We start from the raw sequence: 23,291 nt of genomic DNA, 5'->3' as shown, positions 1-23,291 counted from the left end.
AATTGAGAAAGGCAATACTGTTTTAATTCCTGATAGAAAAGAGTATATTGACGAAACTTTAAAGTTTTATGAGGATAATGGCATCGTTGAGGCTACCGTACATCCAACTGCGGGCCTATTAAAAGATATTCGGTAAGTTTTGTCTAATACAGAGAGTTTGTTCACTAAGTTTTAAAAAATACCTTAGAAACATGAATCCGAAGCCACCTGTGCTCAGAAGTCAGTTCAAGCTTCACAAAGAGGATCAACCGCTTCGTTCTGTGGTGAATGAAATGGGTAGCGCCCATCACACGTTAGCTAGGCATCTTCATTATAAAATTAAAGATTCGTTTGTATTTCAAAAAAACTTTCCTGTTAATAATAGTAAAGATTTAATCGACAGAATTAAGATAATATGGTCCACAGCTGATACTAAATTGGTCTCTTTCGATATTGATAGTCTGTGTACTAATGTTCCTGTCGATACAACTACAGTTTTGTTTGGAGAAACCTGCTACTGCATAAAAAATGAGTACAGCACAGATCGTTGAACTCACCACTTTACTGAAAGTTGTTCACAAATATAATTACTTCACATTCCACGGAAAAAAAATGTACTTTCAACCTTACGCTTTGGCCATGTGGAGTCCACTTGCTGGTATTTTGGGTGATGTGTTCAGCAACGCGGTTGAAAGAACATTCTTCAATCCAATTCGGAACTACGTCAAAAAATTCATTTTTATGCGAGATATTTTGACGATATTATCATTACTTTTGACGGTAGTGATGACAAGCTGGAGAAGCTTTTCAGTGCATTTAACAACTTCCATGAGGAAAATTTGCTTCACTAGTCAAAAAGCGGTACAAAATTTTCTTGATTTCCGTAGTGAATAATTCTTTCATTTTCAGCATCTTCCGTAAGAAAAGTTGTTGGGGCACTACTAGCCCCGCTGATTCGACGTATCTGATAGCTCATAAACTGGAATTTTTTCATTCCGCCATAAACCATCTTGTAACTACTCCTTTTTCGTCTGCCAGTCAGCTAAATGAGTTAAATATCATCACATCGATCGCAATCGATAATGGGTGTGACAAAGGCATGTTAGATTACATAATTCGAAAGAAAACCTCTCAAAAATGTTCGACATTATGCAACAACCTTTCCTCCCATCGTAAGAAATTCATACGCATTCTCTTCTTAGGAAATGTTTCTTATAGGATTAAACGTTTTTCTCTGAATAAATATAACTATAATGTCTCTTTCTCTACAGACAATAGTTTGTAGAGAAGAGTTTTGGATACAGGGGAAAATACTGGAACTCGTTTTCTAAGTCAGGTGCCTATAAATTAACATGCAACAATAGCCCATGCTGTTACATTGGTCAAACAGAACTGTGAGAACAAGATATAATGAGCATCTGTTAGGAAAGAAAGTAGCAAACACACATAACTCTACGTTTGCTGAACATCTACTGATCGCCACCCACACGTCGAAAAATTTGGAAGAGACAGCTATTCTTCACCGAGAAGACAAAGGGTGTAGGATGGATCACTGGGAAGAATTAGAGATTTGTAAATATCTAGAGGGCAGAAATGGGAATCTATTAAACGATCAGACCCAGTTCACCTGGAGATAATTTTTCGATGGCTCCAAACCCGTACTGTTCGCAAAAAAATCTTCATACGTCTGTCGGTAGCCTTTGCGAGTGGTTCTTTCCTCAAAATTCCATTACTCAATTTTTGTGCATACAGTTTCGTTTATCAGTAGATGTTCTACTAATATATTAATGCGACCCACTCTTGTTGCGTTTCTCACTATACAGGGATCTACGGATTTTTGCTTTTTACTGTCATTATGTTTAGTAGTGAGCTTATGTACTAGCACTTTTACTTTTCGTACGATGATGTACTGGAGGTCATGTCAATTTCTTGACTGTCATTATGCTTTTAGAAACGTACTTATGCACAGGCACCATTATTTTCGTAGGATAATGTACTGATGGTCCTATAAGGGTCTTAATGTATTCTAGTATATTTTGTTTTGTATTTGTCTTTTTCGACTTTTTAGTCTATACTCATCCATTCGCATGGTTTATTTCTGTAATTCTGTTAGCAACTTCAATGCGCTTACGCTTATTGGTTGTTTATGCCGCCAAACCTACATGTTTATCGGCTCACGCGCCTCAGGATTTGTTTTCTACATCTACATCTACATTTATACTCCGCAAGCCACCCAACGGTGTGTGGCGGAGGGCACTTTACGTGCCACTGTCATTACCTCCCTTTCCTGTTCCAGTCGCGTATGGTTCGCGGGAAGAACGACTGTCTGAAAGCCTCCGTGCGCGCTCTAATCTCTCTAATTTTGCATTCGTGATCTCCTCGGGAGGTATAAGTAGGGGGAAGCAATATGTTCCATACCTCAACCAGAAACGCACCCTCTCGAAACCTGGCGAGCAAGCTACACCGCGATGCAAAGCGCCTCTCTTGCAGAGTCTGCCACTTGAGTTTGTTAAACATCTCCGTAACGCTATCACGGTTACCAGATAACCCTGTGACGAAACGCGCCGCTCTTCTTTGAATCTTCTCTATCTCCTCCGTCAACCCGAACTGGTACGGATCTCACACTGATGAGCAATACTCAAGTATAGGTCGAACGAGTGTTTTGTAAGCCACCTCCTTTGTTGATGGACTACATTTTCTAAGCACTCTCCCAATGAATCTCAACCTGGTACCCTCCTTACCAACAATTAATTTTATATGATCATTCCACTTCAAATCGTTCCGCACGCATACTCCCAGATATTTTACAGAAGTAACTGCTACCAGTGTTTGTTCCGCTATCATATAATCATACACTAAAGGATCCTTCTTTCTATGTATTCGCAATACATTACATTTGTCTATGTTAGGGGTCAGTTGCCACTCCCTGCACCAAGTGCCTATCCGCTGCAGATCTTCCTGCATTTCGCTACAATTTTCTAATGCTGCAACTTCTCTGTATACTACAGCCTCATCCGCGAAAAGCCGCATGGAACTTCTGACACTATCTACTAGGTCATTTATATATATTGTGAAAAGCAATGGTCCCATAACACTCCCCTGTGGCACGCCAGAGGTTACTTTAACGTCTGTAGACGTCTCTCCATTGATAACAACATGCTGTGTTCTGTTTGCTAAAAACTCTTCAATCCAGCCACAAGGCTGGTCTGATATTCCGTAGGCTCTTACTTTGTTTATCAGGCGACAGTGCGGAACTGTATCGAACGGCTTCCGGAAGTCAAGAAAAATAGCATCTGTTGTGTCTAGACAAGACAGCCTAGACCCAATGAGAGGAAACCGAAAGGCACGCGCTAAGCCAAAGCAGGGTGCGTGAGGTCTGAAACAGGATACGTAATGAATGCTATAAAGAAAAGTACGTAGCTTCTGGAATACTTAACTTTAATCCATCCTTGTGGTACATCTGGAGATTGTGGCGATACAAGTGAGACTCTTTAGATACATGCAATGTTACTAATGGCGCCTTGCTAGGTCGTAGCCATGGACTTAGCTGAAGGCTATTCTATCTATCTGCTCGGCAAAGGAGCGAGGCTTCGTCAGTGTAGTCGCTAGTAAAGTCGTCCGTACAACTGGGGCGAGTGCTATTCCGTATCTCGAGACCTGCCTCGTGGTGGCGCTCGGTCTGCGATCACACAGCGGCGACACGCGGGTCCGACATGTACTAATGGACCGCGGCCGATTTAAAGCTACCACCTAGCAAGTGTGGTGTCTGGCGGTGACACCACAGCACCTACGTGGGAGCCTGTATCTAATATTTTCTGGGTCTCATGAACAAATAAAGCGAGTTGGGTCTCACACGATCGCTGTTTCCGGAATCCATGTTGATTCCTACATAGTAGATTCTGGGTTTCCAAAAACGACATGATACTCGAGCAAAAAACATGTTCTAAAATTCTACAACAGATCGACGTCAGAGATATAGGTATATAGTTTTGCGCATCTGTTCGACAACCCTTCTTGAAGACTGGGACTACCTGTGCTCTTTTCCAATCATTTGGAACCATCCGTTCCTCTAGAGACTTGCGGTACACGGCTGTTAGAAGGGGGGCAAGTTCTTTCGCGTACTCTGTGTAGAATCGAATTGGTATCCCGTCAGGTCCAGTGGACTTTCCTCTGTTGAGTGATTCCAGTTGCTTTTCTATTCCTTGGACACTTATTTCGATGTCAGCCATTGTTTCGTTTGTGCGAGGATTTAGAGAAGGAACTGGAGCTTTGGAAAAAGATTTTAGTATTTCAGCTTTACGCGTGTCATCCTCTGTTTCAATGCCATCATCATCCCGGAGTGTCTGGATATACTGTTTCGAGCCACTTACTGATTTAACGTAAGACCATAACTTCCCAGGGTTTTCTGTCAAATCGGTACATAGAATTTTACTTTCGAATTCACTGAACGCTTCACGTATAGCCCTCCTTACGCTAACTTTGACATCGTTTAGCTTCTGTTTGTCTGAGAGGTTTTGGCTGCGTTTAAACTTGGAGTGAAGCTCTCTTTGCTTTCGCAGTAGTTTCCTAACTTTGTTGTTGTACCACGGTGGGTTTTTCCCGTCCCTCACAGTTTTACTCGGCACGTACCTGTCTAAAACGCATTTTACGATTGCCTTGAACTTTTTCCATAAGCACTCAACATTGTCAGTGTCGGAACAGAAATTTTCGTTTTGATCTGTTAGGTAGTCTGGTATCCACGCTCTCCGCTCTCTCTCAGTCAGCATGTAGCTTTTAAAATGGTCTGGTATTATATATAACTGATTTTGCTGATGTGACAAGCACTTAATTTTAGGGGCCTCAACTTTTACAAATGGTTGTACAGATCGTTGCCGACAGATTTCATGTGAAGATGTCAGATTGTCTTACTAACTGACTAATGTGAAGTTTGTAAGTACTACTTTTCCTATGTTGGTATATATCATGTTGTTTTCAACATGCTTACACTTGTAGGGAGTACATCTGTTGGCCACGTAATATTGGTCCATGATGTTCTGATTGTAATTTATGTTGTCGCACTGTGTGCCGTTTTCTTGTCCTTGTAAAAAAGACGGGTTTAAAGCCATTGAAACTACGGTGAAGGTTAATTGAAAACCACCGTTTATTGCAGTTGGTTGGCTGTCTTATTCACCTGCTGTTCTATAACCGTTGCTCAAGTACAGCCATGTTCAAAATATTTACGTAAAGGCTTCTACAAAGAGAGATCAGTATCCTTGAACGCCACAATTAGACAGTCCTGGGTCCCATCAAAGAAAACAGCGACTACAGGAAGCGTCACAACCACGGACTATGTAACCAAGTGGAGTGGCTGAGTGAAGCGATTCGCAGAAGAAGGATGGCCTTTTGTGGCTACGTGACACGAGTGAGCGCAGGAATGCTGTTAGAAAGGATATCATCCGTTTCTTAAAATAAGAAAACGAGTTGACAGACGTAAGGTTACGAAACCTCGAAATTTCTCCTGAAAATACTTAGGAATGTGATCCGGTCATAGACTAAGAACACACAAAGGATTCGAGGAAAATTAGAAGCTGAAGACATGGAAAACTTTGATCCAAGAGAGAAAATACGAACATTAGGAGCAAATGCAGAAGCAATGAGGGACGGTTAAACCTCCTAAAAAGAGAAATTTGAAATGTCTTGTTTCTAGTTTGCCGGAATGAAGAAAGAAGAGGACAACATAATTTATTACTGTGCGAGACTCTTCTGAAGATACAAAATATTTTGACTTTCGAAAATAAGTAATTCCACACCAACGTACGACGAAATTTGGTATCAGTGTCACACATTTTCAAGCCAAATGTTTATTTAAAAACTCTGTTCAAAGAAGATTTTTCATTTCTGTAAGTTATTAGTTTCTGGATTACTCAATCGTATTCTCTCAAATTATCACTATAATTTTTTGAATTCGTTCTTGCATGTAGAGTGCCCTATGGAGAAGTCCAGTGTGGTTCCTACAGTAATGTCGAGTGGCACTGAATTCAAAATAAACGACGTGGGGCACAGAAGACCTTCCCAACGCTCCCTTCTAACGGCTGGAAGCTGTGCGCTTGGACGCGCATTGTCCACTTTCTACGAAATGCATGCCTTCCTTGAAAGAGGTGAAGCGCATGCACGAAGCTAAACAGACAAAGGTAGGACACACCTTCACTTGAGCTGCTAAGGCACAGAAGGAATCGGTAACCGTCTTCCTTGTACAGTCGTGCTTAGTCACCCGCATAATTAAATTTGCTTTACCTAACATGATGCAGTTGGGGTACTCCTCTTTTCGCGCTGCGTTAGTTTGTTTTCAGTTTCAATGAAAATTTATTAATTCCACTGCCATGGATTATTTTGCTTCCAAGGTAGCAGAATTCCTTAACTTTGTCTACTCTATCGTCAATTTTGATGTTAAGTTCCTAGGATCTCTCATTTCTGCTGCTTCTCATTACTTTCGTCTTTATTCAGACTACACCCAAACCGTGTTCCGTACTCATTATTCATTTCGTCCAACACATCCTGTAACTCTTCTTCACATTCACTGAGACTACCAATGTTATCAGTCAATAGTTTTAGTCTTACTCTTGAACCTTTCATTTGTCTCCGTCATTGCTTCTTCGATGCATGAGTTGAACAGCTGGGCGAAAGGCTGTGTACCTCTCATACACCTTTGTTAATCCGAGCACTTCATTCTTGGTCTTCCTACATTATTTTCTTTTCCCCGGGGTAGTGCAGCAATTCGACGTGGCACGGACTCAAAAAGTCGTTTGAAGTACCTTGCAGAAATACTCAGCCATTAATATTGAGACATACTGTCTGTATAGCTGTCCATAATTGCGAAAGTGTTGCCGGTGCAGGATTTTGTGCACGAACTGATCTCTCCATTATGTCCCATAAATGTTGATGGGATTTATGTCGGATGATCTAGGAGGCCAAATGAGTCGCTCGAGTTGTCCAGGATATTCTCCTAACCAATCGTGAACAACTGTGGCCAGGTGGCATATTGCATTGGCATCCTTAAAAATTCCATCGTTGTTGGAAACATGAAATCCACGAATGGCTGCAAATGGTCTCCAGGTAGCCGAACATTACCGTATCCAGACAATGATCCGTTCAGCTGGACGAGGCGACGCAGTCCATTCCACCTAAACACAGCCCACACCATTATTAGCCACCCCAACTTGCACAGTGCCTTGTTGATAAACTGGGTCCATGGCTCTGTGGAGCGCTGCGCCACGCTCGAATACTGCCGTCAGCTCTTACCAACAACCTGAGACTATTCTGACCAGGCCACGGTTCTCTAGTCATGTAGGTTCAAGTGGTTCAAATGGCTCCGAGCACTATGGGACTTAACTTCTGAGGTCATCAGTCCCCTAGAACTTAGGACTACTTAAAACTAACTAACCTAATGACATCACACACATCCATGCCCGAGGCAGGATTCGAACCTGTGAGCGTAGCGGTCGCGCGGTTCCAGACTGTAGCTCCTAGAACCTCTCGGCCACTCTGGCCGGCAGTAATCTAGGGTACAACTCATATGGCCATGAGCCCAGGAGGGGCGTTGCGGGCGATGTGTCCTTAGCAAAGGCACTCTCGTCGTTCCTCTTCTGCCGTAGCCCGTTAACTTATTTCATTCTGTTTTGCTTGTGTATTATCACTGGGAACTCTACGCAAACGCCGCTGCTTTCGGTCGTTGAGCGAAGGCCGTCGGTGGTGAGGGGTAATGCCTGAAATATGGTATTCTCGGCACACTCTTGACACTTTGGATATTGGAACACTGATTTCTCTAACGATTTCCGAAATGCAATATCCTAAGCGTCTAGCTACAATTACCAGTGTCTGTTAATTGTCGTCGTGCGGCCATAATCATGCCGGAAACCTGTTCACATGAATCACCTGAGAACAAATGACAGCTCCACTGACCTTTTCTACATTGTGTACGCGATACTATCACCTTCTGCACTCGTAGATATACATATTGCTATCCCACGACTTTTGTCTCTTCAGTGTATGATCGCCTTTCCCTGTAGCTACGTATGACTAACTATCTTACCTGTTTATTCGTGATTTCCGTAAATTACTTCAATACCTTGTGGATAGCCGTGTGATATGTAGCTGAGAAATGCCATGTCAAAACATTGTTAAGTTTCTTATACCATGTTACATTTCTCACATGTCGGTTGCCAAGTACAGTAGCACCGATCCAGTTCGCCAGAACTCAACGACTCCGAGTTTCGCCGCTCTGAAGCTGCTACCACTTGCATCGCGATTACAAGGTCCGTAATGTGCCGCTCTCGGTTAGGGACAGGGTCGCTCCAGTCACGTTATATGAATAATTTATGCACACTCCGAAGGGCTACGGTAATCTGTTTTCTTTGCAGCTACACAGCCCTTACCGGCTATATATCGGTATAGTGTCATACACTGTTCATAAGTGATGCTACCAATCTGAAATACCATCGCCATATCTTCATTTCAATGCACGCATTATTTTATTGTCTCGTGGCTAGCAATTTTGCTTATAGCTCTTTCCACTTTGATAGCTATATCCCCAACAAGACGAGCTCCATATTTTTATGTCACTGTTGTCTGCCAAGTAAATGGCTAATACTGTCAATACCTTATTCCTCGGACAGCCACTGTGTGGCTTTTGAACTTCATAACTCAATACTCGTGCTACGTAAGTGAAGCGACAAAGGTCATCAGAAAGAAGCCGCTGAACAATGGAGCGCTAGAGATGAACATAACAGAGAGATAAACTTGATCCTAAAGCCCACATAAGTCTACTATTATCTCTCTTCACAGTCTTTCCTGATTCTTTTTCCAGGAAATGCGACTTTACAGCGTCAAGGTAGCTTGAAAACACAAAACATATCTCATTTCATAATGCAGAGAACGCGGCGCATCGCATTTTATCTTACATCTTCTTGCTAGGCCAGTAAAAGGTAATCTGTTGCGCTTGGATAAAAACGCACACGTTTTTGTAATTGCTCAATGGCAACATAGTGCGAAATAAGAAGAAACTACTTCTTCATGGAGACTGTCACAGTCATACACTTATTAGATCAATCCAGTATTTTTTTTTCCAATCATGCTGTTATTTATTTCGACTTGTCTTCGTTTCACAACCGGTTTCGTCCAGTGATTGTCTAGAAAGGTGGCTGTATGTATAAAAGTGGCAGCCTATTCACATTGCAAAAGGACTGCAGTGTTGTGTTTAGAAGTGGATTACTATTGCAAGCAACTCCAAATATGCCCTGATTGTGAACGTTATACCCTATCATAGATAAAGTTATGAATCGTGTAATTAATCAACGAATCAAGTCTGTCTACAGTATAAATAATGAGTTATGTGAACAATTCACACTTACGTTAATAACCAAACGGCAACTTGCCAGCACAACTGTAGGCAAGAGCACGCATAGCTATAGGAAACCGAACACAAGTGATCACGAAAAATCGGCTCTAAGATTGTCAATGTGCATAGCAGCTCGACTTATAGTCGGTCCCAATGCAATGGGGATGTAAATCGTTATTTGAGATTATAACAGTCAGGTAATGAACCTGAATTTATACACTTCTGTCGAAGGAGAACTTACGGCGTTACTGCAAGTTGTACCAGCGTCACACCCATCTTATTTTCTGTAAATGCATGCATTCAACGGGATACGTAATGTTGACAGCAATGGTTGTCGTTTCTTATGTGGAAGTACAGGAGCTAGATAAAAGTATGGAAATGCATGCTTGAGCATAGATGCAGATGCTAGCTCAACTTGCAGGTTGCGCTCATACACGAACGGCACTTCGGCGATGTCCTCAATACTTCGCAAGTGTCAGTCTCGTTCATAACAGTATTCTGTATAATTGTGAATGCATTGCGTCGGAGCTAAGTGAAAATGAACATGGGCAAATTGTTGGTGTTCGTATGACGGATGCTTCAGGAGCCAAGAAAGCCGAAACGTTTGGTGTTTATAGAGGCACCGTATCAAAGATCTTCACCGCATACGGGGAAAGCGAAAGAACATCATCCGGAAAGTCACAACACGGACGGAAGTGTTGATTGATAGTGACAGACAGTCATTCGAGAGGATTGTGATATAAAATAAGAGCAAGATAGCCGCAAAAGCCACAGCAGAAGTGAATGTCGCACTCTCGAATTCTGTCAGCACGAATGGAGCTCCATAAGCAGGGAACTGCAGAGTGAGATGGAATTCCAAAACAACTCATCTGTGATAGAAATGTCCGTAACAGAAAAACCTGCTGCCGAAGCCATAAATCCTGGACTATGGAACAAAGGGAGAAAGTGTTGTGGTCGGATGAACCTTGTTTCACACGATTTCCAACTTCTGGCCGAGTTTACGTCTCATGGGTCAAATCATACTCTGACAGATGTTGTCGATTGGATTTTATGAGAGAATGCGCGTCGAAAATGAAGGGGAGGAGTGTAAGATTAAGTTTAATGGAACTGCTGATAATGAATATGAAGGTACTCCGTTTGCGAATCTACAAGCTATTGCTGTGAAACGGGAACTGGGGGAAGCGGCGCCGTACTTAAGTGAAGATAGCGACAATGTAGAATGAGGGGACGATACAAATTTGTGCTACGTAGTCCGTCCATTTGATTCAACGGTTCATTTGTAAAACGTCATCACTAAGCATTAGAATTCGTTTCCGATCCCCTTCCACTTGTACTCCTGTTCTGGAAGTTGTTTTCATTTACTCTCCGAGTTGCTTGTAAAACAAGTGTGGTGTTAAGGAGTAGCTGAGTCGGTGAAGCACTTGCCCGCAAAAGGCAAAGGTTCCGAGTTCGAGTCCCGGGGCGGCACACAGTTTTAATCTGCCAAGAAGTTTCATATCAGCGCACACTCCGTTGCAGAGCTGAAAATTCATTCTAGAAGACTAGCGCTGAGTTGCAGCCCCTCTCGATCCCTTTATTTCACGATTCACCATTTTTATCGATCACTCTTCGCTTCTGAAGGTATGTGCAGTGCTCGTCTGTCTCTGTACTGTAGCCTTCTTTTTTCCTATTTTTTCTTCTTACTAACTGCTTCTCTCGCTGCTTTACTATTTCCGACACCTATTTGAATCGGTTCCTCTGCTACTGTCTTTTTACCTTCACGTAACTGCAACTCATTGTCAGGTCCATTTAAAAAATGTAATCGCGAGCAATAGAAGTAATCCAAATTTCAAGCAATACGATAGCGAGAAAAGTAAAAACACATTCAAACTGTGAAACCAGCCTACTGCAGTTGCCTGAATAGCCACTACTCTAACGAGTTGTTTGGGAGTGGAACGGTGTCTGCAGCCAGGTTTCCTTCAAATGTCAACTGCTGCTAGCGCCTTCTGGACGAGTCTGCAGGCTGCATTTGGAGTGTCTGCCTGACATCAGCCGGTCGTAAACTTGGGTCTTGCAGCATAAGGAGCTCCAGGGTTAACCATTCAGTCGCACAAGCACTAAAATAAAGCAAAGTCAGCGACGTTCACGGCATTTCAACGCAAGCTGCACATCTGTAATGGCAGGCCTTATTACTTCACGCTGGCAGAGGTGGCCAAGCAAACGCTTTTTTTTTTATTGCTGTTTAGAAGTGCTTCTTTCACATACATCTCAAGAGACAAACCTTCTTAATGGTGTATTGGTCCACCTTCGAAAAGAAATAGCAAGGATTCGACAAGTCCTTGGTAGGTTTCCGTAGCTCTGTCGCCCCAGATGCCTAGGCACACTTCACATAATTCCAGTAAATTAGATTCGGTATGTTTGTGGACGCGGAGAAGAATTTGGTTACCAAGGTATCAAAGTTTCATTATTGTGCTCGTCAAACAACCGTAGCACTATTCTGCCCTTTTGACACATGCGGGTAACCTGCTGAACGATGCCATCGTTGTCAGGAAAGGGATCAAGTATGAATTGATGCAGGCGGTCCTCAGTAATGCTTACGTAGTCCGGAGCTGTCGTTAATGGCTACCACAGGCGAGTAACTCATTGGGTTCAAATGGCTCTGAGCACTATGGGACTTAACAGCTGTGGTCATCAGTCCCCTAGAACTTAGAACTACTTAAACCTAACTAACCTAAGGACATCACACACATCCATGCCCGAGGCAGGATTCGAACCTGCGACCGTAGCAGTCGCGCGGTTCCGGACTGCGCGCCTAGAACCGCGAGACCACCGGGGCCGGCATAACTCATTGGGCACACACCTTTGACTACCTGAACTGGTGCAGTGTGCAGTGCGTCATCCCTACCAACAGCGACGTCCAGTTCTGCAGCGGGGTGTTTGATTGTGATCCATCGATCACCTCGAATAAGAGTGTCTACACGTTTCAGGTTTGCAGGAGTCACAGTCGTGAGCAATGTGAGCAACCGGCCGGCACACGGGAGACCGAACAGGTTTGTGCGACCTTGTTGCGATGATGACTGGCGCCTCGCCCAACGAATCATCGTGCTTTTGTTCACTGCCAGGTCTCCGTAGACATTCTGCATGCGCCCATATCTGTGATGCTATGGTTTTTCGCCACAAGAAACTCAATGACAGCTCTCTGCAACGTACACTGCCGTCACCTATCGGAACTTTATGGAACTATGGGAGCTGAAGCGGGAATATTCCACGATATTCCTTTACAAATTCCACATTTTTTAAATCGAAATTGGTCTATGAAAAAATGTGTTGTATTACTTATTGAACGCCCTTCGTATATGAAGTGACTTTGAGAATGAGCAGGTTTTATGGCGCAGTAACATGGGAACTAGCATCCCGGCGACGCTGATCGTTTGCTCACATGTAACAGACGTGGGAATTTGTGCAAAGCAGTTGAAAGATCGTGAAATCATGAGTAGTCTACAGGGCCTTGGACTGTCACGCCTCATCGTAGAACTTGGGGGTAGGAGGCTTGTCCGCTCTGTAAAGCAGAATAGGCGGTGGAAGATGTGGGGATAGAACACAAAGTTGTCGAACGTGGTCACAGGCGATGGAACATGGGTTCATCACTTCGAACCAGAAACAAAACGGCCAAACGGCAATACATGGAGTGGTACCACACCACCCCCTCTCCGAGGAAGAAGTTCAAAGCCGGACCCTCAACCGGTAAAGCCACGACGAAAATCTAAGGGGACTCGGAAGGGGTTATTCTGTTTGATGTCCTTCCTCATGCTGCAATGATTAACTCGGAAGTGTATTGTAATACCCTCAGGAAATTTAAGAAATGAGTTCACTGTGTCTGTCGTCACGAAAATGCGAACGAACTTCTCCATGACAACGTAAGGCCTCAAACACGTCTGCACACCCTAGAGGAGCTTACAAAACTTCATTGGATTGTTCATCATTATCAACCCTACAGGCCGGATCTCGCAAATTCCGACTTCCATCAGTCCGGCCCAATGAAGGATCACTCCGCGGGAAGCAGTACGTGGGTGATGGGGAGGTTATTGATGCAGCGGTCGACCAATGGAGTGGTACTATGCGGGCGTACAGTCCATCCTAGTAAGATGGCGTAGGGCCGTAGCAATGAACGGAGATTATGTTCAAAAAAGGGTTTTGTAGCCAAAAAAGTGGGAAATAATATGGTTATTGCAATCCTGAATAAAACCAAGCTCGTTTCAGAAAAAAAAATGTATTGCATTATTTAAGCCTCTCGTATTTCCACATTTTTGGTCCACATGTTCGCTAGAATGGTTCGTCCCTGTTCCGCTTACATACGTTCCTTACTATGTCACGTGCTCGCTACTCAACCAAGCGTCATTCTGTCTCATGATCGACTGCAGTTGTAATGTTTTGGCTCATTAGTGTATGTCTACGTAGTGCGTCATCCTCAGTAATCATTATTATTATCGTCATCAGCAGCAGCAATAGCAGCGGCAGCAGCAGCAACAACAACAACAACAACAGCGTAGCAGCAGCCATTCGATATATACTTGGAAGTGACCTTTTCCACATTTCCTGATCTATTATGGACTGGAGTTGTAACTGTCCGCGGTACTCCTGCATATTTTCAAGTGTCATATACCAGTTCTCCAGTAGTACATTGTCAGTCTTCTCTTATCTCTCAGACTCCAGCAAAGAACACCCATGGCCGTATACGCACCTAAATGTCCGAGCACTCCCATTGTTTGTATGTTCATTTTTACGTGTTCCACTCCAGTCTGTTCCCTTGTCCATTTACTAGTTTTCTTGATTCTCCCGTAAATTTCTAACACGTATATCTTGATTGCTTGTTGAGTGAATCTCTAGATATTAACATGTTTTCGCATTAAAGGTCATGTCTCACCACCATAAATCAAAATTAGTCTCTTACACTATTTGTAAACTCTCGTTGTCAGAAACACTTTATTTTTTTCATTTTTGAAAATAATTACTTTACTTAAAACTTTCCTGACCAGTTTTATACTCAATTTTATTTCTTTTGTACATTGAACAGCCGTCCTCAAGTGCCCAAAATACATAAGCTGATGTTCTGCTTTCATCACTTCATTTGTTAATTTTTAAAAGATTCTCCTTGCCAGTTACACAGGTTTAGGCTTATTAGAACTGATATGCGGGTGTACTTACAAACTTCCGATAGACATAAAAAATGCAATCTCAGCAGCAAAAAGAAGGTGGTTCAAATATATTCCATTCACGTCTATTCTTTCTTAGTTTTACCTCTTTACTAATTTGAAACTTTTCTTGTGACTACCGAGAGCAATTCTAGTCATATAGCCCGTCGTTGTCTGACTTCTTTCTCTCAGTACAGAGAAACCTAATTGAAGTTACTGCTAAGCCATATAAGAGTATATTCTTCAAATTTATAACGTAATTTGTATGAGCGCCCTGCTTTCTCTATATCTCGAATCACAGGCAATCGAGAGATTCATATGCCTGCTGCGCTGTATAATTACATTCTTAACTTTGTAGATGATCCTTTGCGCTACATCCACTTCTAAATCTGTCTCTTCCTTTGCTAGATTAAATTTCGTGTTTTTTTATGCGACTGGTAAAGCTATAGAGCGTTTCACCAGGTTTCAGGAATTATGTTCCTTTGCATCACGTTAGTACATACGAATATAAGTTAATGTTGACGTTCATAATGTAGATCACAAATTTTCGCAGGGGTATTAAAGCTCTCGCTGGCGCAGCCAAGTACACCATTACATCCAGTCCATGCAAAGAAAGAGCATATCTTAAATCAATACAACTAAATTCCAGTCACTTATTCTGAGATCTCATGAACTTACAAATAGAGTGATTAGATGTACAATGAAGCGTCAAAGAAACTGGTATAGGCATGAGTATTCAAATACAGAGATATGTAAACAAGCAGAATACGGCGCCGCGGTCGGCGACAGCAGATTAACGTATGACGCCATTGTTAGATCGGTTATTTCTGCTACAATGGCAGGTTATCAAGATTTAAGCGAATTTGAAATTGCGAATCAGTCCGTGAGTGATAGGACACAGCATCTCCGAGGTAGCGATGAAGTGGGGATTTTCCCGTACGACCATTATCAGAAATCTCGTAAAACAGCAAATCTCTCACATAGCTGCGGTGGGAAACAGACCCTGGAAGAACAGGACCAACGACGATTGAAGAGAATCGTTCAACGTGCAATCCTTCTGAAAATTGCTGCAGTTTTCAGTGCTGGGCCATCAACAAGTGTGCCGGCCGAAGTGGTCGAGCGGTTCTAGGTGCTTCAGTCTGGGACCACGCTACAGTCGCAGGTTCGAATCCTGCCCCTGGCATGGATGTGTGTGATGTCCTTAGGTTAGTTAGGTTTAAGTAGTTCTAAGTTCTATGGGACTGATGACCTAAGATGTTAAGTCCCATAGTGCTCAGAGCCATCAACAAGTGTCAGCGTGCAAACCATTCAACGAAACATCATCGATATGGGCTTTCGGAGCCGAAGGCGCACTCGTGTACCCTTGATGACTGCACAACACAAAGCTTTACGGCTAGTCTGGGCCCATCATCACCGATATTGGACTGTTTATGACTGGAAACATGTTACCGGGTCGGATGAGTCTCGTCTCAAATTGCATCGAGCGGATGGACGTGTTGGTGTATGGAGACTACCTAATGAATCTAAGGGCAGTGCATGTCAGCAGGGGACTGTTCAAGCTGGTGGCGGCTCTGTAATGGTGTGGGCCGTGTATAGTTGCTGTGATATGGGACCCCTGATACCTCTAGTCACGACTCTGATGCATGACACTTTACGTAAGCACCCTGTCTGATCACCTCCATCCATTCACGTCGATTTTGCATCCCGGTGGAGATGCGCAGTTCCATCAGGACAAAGCGACACCCGACATATTCAGAGTTGCTACAGGATGGCTCCAAGAACTCTCTTCTGAGTTTAAACACTTCAGCTGCCCACCAGATTCCCCAGAGATGAACACTATTGAGCATATCTGGGTGTTGTGTGATGTCCTTAGGTTAGTTGGGTTTAAGTAGTTCTAAGTTCTAGGGGACTGATGACCATAGATGTTAAGTCCCATAGTGCTCAGAGCCATTTGAGCATATCTGGGATATTTTGTGACGCGCTGTCCAGAAGACATTTCCACCCCCTCGTACTCTTACGGAATTATGGACAGCCCTACAGGATGCATGGTGTCAGTTCCCTCCAGCCCCACTTCAGACATTAGTCGAGTCCCTGCCACGTCGTGTTGCGGCCCTTCGGCATGCTCGCGGGGGTCCTACACGATATTAGGCAGGTGTACCGGTTTATTTCAGTGTATATTAAAGACGTACATAATATGCAAATCCTTCTAAACAATTATTTATGCGCGGAATTCTGAAATTGCTAATTTTTTGTGGATTACCAGGACTATCACAGAGTGATGTCAGAATAATTATGTGTTTATCACAAATTAACTTTATTTTTTTTAAAAAAAAAAGAAAAACACTTTGGCTTCATCTTTTATAACAAGCTGTTTCCGATTTTTCTTCTTTAGAGGCAGCAGCACAATATATGTCAGAGGAGGAGGAGGAGATCAGTGTTTAACGTCCCGTCGAGAACGAGGTCATTAGAGACGGAGCACAAGCTCGGACTAGGGAAGGATGGGGAAGGAAATCGGCCGTGCCCTTTCAAAGGAACCATCCCAGCATTTGCCTGAAGCGATTTAGGGAAATCATGGGGAAACATAAATCAGGAGGCCGGACGCGGATTTGAACCGTCGTCCTACCGAATGCGAGTCCAGTGTGCTAACTACTGCGCCACCTCGCTTGGTATATGCCAGATTACATGGTGTTTAGTTACGGAGAGGCTAATGGAAGCGCGGCGGGCGGTGTGGTTGCTTCAGGAGACCTATCCCCGCTAACATAAAGTACAGCATTCAGTATCTGCAACGGTGTTTCGCCGTTTCTCTGAGACAGGATCGTTTTAGGAAGTACGAGATCATGAAGGACATACCGGAAATGTTCGGACACCAGACTTGGAGGAAAACGTGATTAACACTGTGGAAGGTGACCGCCGTGCCACAGACAGTTGGCCCGCCAGTACAGGGTAAGCCAGACCACCGTGTCGAACATTCTGCATGAAAATTGTTACTACCCTTACCACTCACAGCGTGTGTATGGCTTACTAGCTACAGACTTTCACATCGGGAGCAGTTTTGTCACTGGTTTCTTCACCGGGCAACCACGATTCCGGGATTTGTGTCATCCATCCTAATCACAGATGAGGCCACCTTTACCCGGAGTGGTATCTTCATCTTTTACAACAGTCACCTGCGGGAGAGTATGCACAACCCCCACGGTATGGTGACAGCGAATCATCAGCATCGGTGCAGCCGTAATGTAAGGGCCGGGATAATTCGCGACCGTATATTGGGAGCAGTCGTCCTTCCACGTTGCCTAACAGGCCGGGACTATCGGCATTTCTTGCGGGTGACTTTACTTCCCCTGTCGAAAAAAGTACCATTGATGATTCGAAGGGTTAAGTGCCTGCTACATGATGGTGCTCCAGTCCACTTCACCGTTAACGTCCGGACGCATCTCAATCGTGCCTTCCTTGGTCGATGGATCTGACGATGGGACCAGTTGCATGTCCCGCTCATTTATCAGATCTCAACCGGAGCGATTCCTGGTTATTTCCCATATTTGACGGTAACTCCATAACCTGTGTATTGGCATATGCTGCTACATACCTCCGGAAACCTACTTAAGACTTGTATAATCCATGTCATGCAAAATCGCTGCTGTATTGCATTCCTACGGCGGGCCAACAACCTATGAAACAGGTGATCATATGATTTGGCTCGTCAATGCCTGTGCCGTCGATAGGCTGGTAGGTGGTTTGTACTATGCCGGCCCCTTCAACAAATCTCTAGATTTCTCCTGCTTAACAGTTATCTTCCTCTCTCTGTGTGGTTTTCCTCCGAATGCATTTGAATTAAAAAAAAAAAAAAATTCTTTTTTTCGTTCTCGGCGCAAATATAGCTACTTTGTCTACTCTGATTTTACCGTTCCGTTTTAGCTTGCTACGCGCTAGAGTACTCTTTCAATTCAAATTACCTGTACAGTGAATCCTCGATACTTGTTTTATAGGTCTGACATTTATTTTCATACAGAACACAGCACTTGCCCAACGACCTGTGCACATTCGCGAGTATTCTTATTCATTGAACGCCAAATAAACTGGCATAGGCATGTGTATTCAAATACAGAGTATATAAACAGGCAGAGTACGGCGCTGCAGTCGGCAGCGCCTATATAAGACAACAAGCGTGTGACGCAGTTGTTAGATAGGTTACTGCTGCTACAATGATAGGTTATCAAGATTTGAATGAGTTTGAACGTGGTGTTATAGTCGGCGCTCAAGCGATGGGACGCAGTATCTCTAAAATAGCGACGAAGTGCGGGTTTTCCCGCACGACCATTTCACGAGTGTACCGTGAATATCAGGGATCTGATAAAACGTGAAATCTCCCACATAGTTGCGGCGGGGAAAAGTTCCTGCAAGAACGGGACCAACGACGACTGAAGAGAATCGTTCAGCTTGACAGAAGTGCCACCCTTCCGCAAATTGTTGCAGATTTCAGTGCTTGGCCATCAACAAGTATCAGCGTGCGAACCATTCAACGAAATATCATTTATATGTATGAAGCTGGTATCTGTACAGATGCCATTGGTGATATTGCAGCTCTCGAAGAATGAAATTATAATGCAATCCAGACCTTCAGCTGCTTAAAGGCGTCGATAAATATCAACGGGGACAGTTGAAAAAAGTGTGCCCCGATCGGTTCTCGAACCCTGAACCTCCTGCTTACATGTCAGACGCTGTATCCGACTGAGCCATGTCCGAAGGAACAGATGCCATCTTTACATAGATAAGGCTTACCGGCCAATGATCTTATTCAGTGCGGATGCACTCACTTTGCTCAAACTCCTATGGAAATCGGTAGACTGACTGCCGCGAGTAATGAGTGTAAGGGGCAGGGGCACTACAAATGTCGTGTGTGGACGGAAAGTTGGAAAGTCTGGGTCTTACGGGGAGCGTGCCAGATAACTCCCTGCAGTCTCACTATCGTCTGTGTCCTCGGTAGGTCAGTTGCCAGCACGGTAGCTCAGCGTGTTCGATCAGGGGGTTAGGTACCCTCTGAAATAAAAAAAAATAAATAAATAAATAAAAACGGAATGAACGGTTCAACGAAGAACCTGACAGGCGGTGATCGGACGTCCGCCCCGAACAAATTCACCGAACAATATAGAGCAAAATGAGATAAAAATAAGTCGGATAGATCGTCTGCCATGTAAGCAGGAGGTCCTGGGTTCGAGTTCCCGGTCCCAGTACACATTTTTGAACTGTCCATGTTGATATTAATTAGCGCCTGTAAGCAGCTAATGGTTTGGATTTCATTATAATTTCATAATTGATATGGGCTTTCGGAGCCGAAGGCCCTTTCGTGTACCCTTGACGACAGCACGACACAAAAATTTACGCCTTGTCTGGGCCCGTCAACACCGATATTGGACTGTTGATGACTGGAAACATGCTGCCGGGTCGGACTAGTCTCGTTTCAAATTGTATCGAGCGGATGGACGTGTTGGTGTATGGAGACAACCTCATGAATCTAGGGGCTCTGCATGCCAGCAGGGGACTGGACTGTACAAGCTGATAGCGGCTCTGGAATGGTGTGGGGCGTGTACAGTTGGTGTGATATGGGACCTCTGATACTTCTAGATACGACTCTGATAGAGACATGTACGTAAGCATCCTGTCTGATCACCTGCATCCATTCATGTCCATTGTACATTCCGACGGACACGGGCAATTACAAGACGTCACCCGACACGCCCAGACTTGCTACAGAGTGGCTCCAGGAACATTCTTCTGAGTTTAAACACTTCCGCTGGCCACCAGACTCCCCAGACATGGCTGGTTCAAATGGCTCTGAGCACTATGGGACTCAACTGCTGAGGTCATTTGTCCCCTAGAACTTAGAACTAATTAAACCTAACTAACCTAAGGACATCACAAACATCCGTGCCCGAGGCAGGATTCGAACCTGCGACCGTAGCGGTCTTGCGGTTCCAGACTGCAGCGCCTTTAACCGCACGGCCACTTCGGCCGGCTCCCCAGACATGAATATTATTGAACATGTCTGGGAAGCCTTGCAACGCGCTGTTCAGAAGAGATCTCCACCGCCTCGTACTCCGTGCTGGATTCACGGTGTCAATTCCCTCCAGCACTTCTTGAGACATTAGTCGAGTGCATGCCTCGTCGTGTTGCGGCATTTCTGGGTGTTCGCGGGGACCCTACACGATATCATGCAGTTGTACCAATTTCTTTGGCTCTTCAGTGTAAAACCCTTCCGCTGTCAATAGCCGCAGTAGTGTCTTTTTTCCTATCAAACAAGGGAAGCTTTGTCATTTCTCTGTTAGGTTTCGGAAATACCGTATACTGATTTAAATTACTGTTTGGTGTGACTTCTGACAACCGTTTTTTTCATTCGTCTGACCTTTTAGAATAACCTTGTGTCTGGCGTTTTCGAAACGCGGTGGAAACAAAGTTAACACATTAGCGAAAGTCGTACTCTTCTTATAGTGAAATAAACGTAATATGTTTTATAACATTCAATTAGTGTTTCATATTCTATCCTTTTTTCTCCCTACAAATATTATTTCATCAAGAGTGGACTTTGTGGGAACTGCCGTAGAAAGGTGGTTAGTGGGATGCCTTGTTTCCCCAGGGGGGGGGGGGGGGGGGGAAGCAGTGGGCAGGTCCTTCACTGGAACTGCAAAATATGCGGCAGGAATAGGTTAACAGGAAGCGAAGATCTGTGCCCTTCACGTACAGCTGGATCAAGCTAGGAGACAGCTGCCGAGGATGAGGGAAGGCAGTGGTGAGGGGGGCAGTTTGGAAGTGGCAGTTGGTAGGAGGACAAGCAGGAGGATCCGGTCTGGGATTTGTTGTGGCTACTGACAAAGCTATAGGGTCTGACAGTTTTGTTGCGGTTACCAGCAAAGCTGAAGGGTCCGACAGGTTTTTTTCCCTTCTTTTTTGGCTGCGAGCAGAGCTACAAGAATCAACAAGGAACAATAAGACTAGCAGACCAAGAACGAAGAGCTCGGATTAAAAAGGGCGTAAGCCAGGGATGTAGCTTTTCGCACCTATGTTCAATTTATAACCGAAGAAGCCATGACAGAAATAAAAGAAAGATTCACGAGCGGAATTTAAATTCAAGATGGAAAGATATCAATGATAAGATTAACTGATATAGCTGCTATCCTCAGATCAAGTGAAGAAGATCTGCAGAATCTATTGAATGGAATGAATAGTCTAATGAGAACAGAATACGAACTGACAAAAATCGAAGAAAGTCGAAAGAAATGAGAAGTAGCAGAAATGACAACAGCGACAAATTTAACATCAGGTTTGGGATAACGAAGAAGACGACGTTAAGGAATTCTGCTACCTAGGCAGGAATGTAACCCGTGACAGACGGAGCAGGGAGGATATAAAAAGCAGAGTAGCATGAGCAAGAGAAGTCTACAAGTGTCAAACATAGGACTTAACCTGAGGAGCAAATTTCTGTAAACATCCGTTTAGAGCACAGAATAGTATGGAAGTAAAACGTGAATTGTGGGAAAACCGGAACAGAAGGGAATCGAAGCTCTGAGAAGTGGTGCTACAGAAGAATGATAAAAATTATGTGGACTGATAAGGAATGTGGAGGTTCTCTGGAGAATTGGCGAGGAAAGAAAGGAATATATGGAAAATTATTTGAATGCGCTATGTCTGTTCATTCGAAACAACAGACACCACTCAGACCCAGTAGGTGTGAAACACTATATGTAAATTGAAGGAGGTTCACTGCTGTCAGCAGCAGCGGGACATCAAGCGTAATCAGCGGCGAGATGAAAACGTGTACCGGACAGGGATTCGAAACCGGGATCTACTGATTGCTGTTTTTTATACACTTTGTTCGTTGTCTTTGGTCGTAGCGGACGCCACATAACGTCCGTTGAAGTTCGTCGTTGTTGCTCTCTTCGCTCAGTTTTTAGTACAGAGGCCAGCCACCCCTCTGACCGAACACGCTGAGCTACCGTGCCGGCGTCTTACTAGGCACTTGCGGTCCCAGTCGGGTACACATTTTCATCGTCGCCGCTGATTCCACTTGATGTCCCACTGCAGCTGATAGCATATATATGGAAAACACTGACGAGAAGAAGGGACAGGATAGTAGGACATCTGTTAAGACCTCACGGAATAACTTCCATAGTGCTAGAGAGAACTCGAGAGAGTAAAAATTTTAGAGGAAGACAGACACACACATTACATTAGACACTATTTTAAGAATTATCTGCCACTCCCTGCACCATCTGCCGATCACTCTAAAAGAATTTCTGCGTGTTGAAACAACTTTTTAACGACGTGATCTGACTGAACGCAACTGAGGAGTCTGTGAATAGAGAGCAACAAACGTTGTTTACCGGGTCGTACTACAATTCATTAATAAATACAACAGGCTATTTTCACTTTTAGTAGCAACAGATAAAGGATAATAATCTGTTAAGTTCTGTTACACACTTATTATCGAACAATGGGAAATGTGTTTACTAGACCGTCGGCAAGTTGCGTTTATCGCGTGCGTTCTGAGAAATAATCTGCATTTACGTCAGCCGCTGCACCGCCTACGTGCGATATGGGTGGGGCCCTAACGGAACATTTCACAAAGTAAAAAGACACGATAATTACAGCGCCACAGTTTAAGGTATCCAACGTTTCAGAGGCCAAAGCTATGTAGCTTGGCCCTCACTGAACCGGAATATTAGGTGTGGCCCCTTCTGCAACTGTTCGTGTATTAATACCGTATGCCGATGATG

The sequence above is a fragment of the Schistocerca americana genome, chromosome 3 (assembly GCF_021461395.2).
Source record: "Schistocerca americana isolate TAMUIC-IGC-003095 chromosome 3, iqSchAmer2.1, whole genome shotgun sequence".
Taxonomy (NCBI): Eukaryota; Metazoa; Arthropoda; class Insecta; order Orthoptera; family Acrididae; genus Schistocerca; species Schistocerca americana.
Note: the sequence above shows the minus strand (reverse complement) of the source record.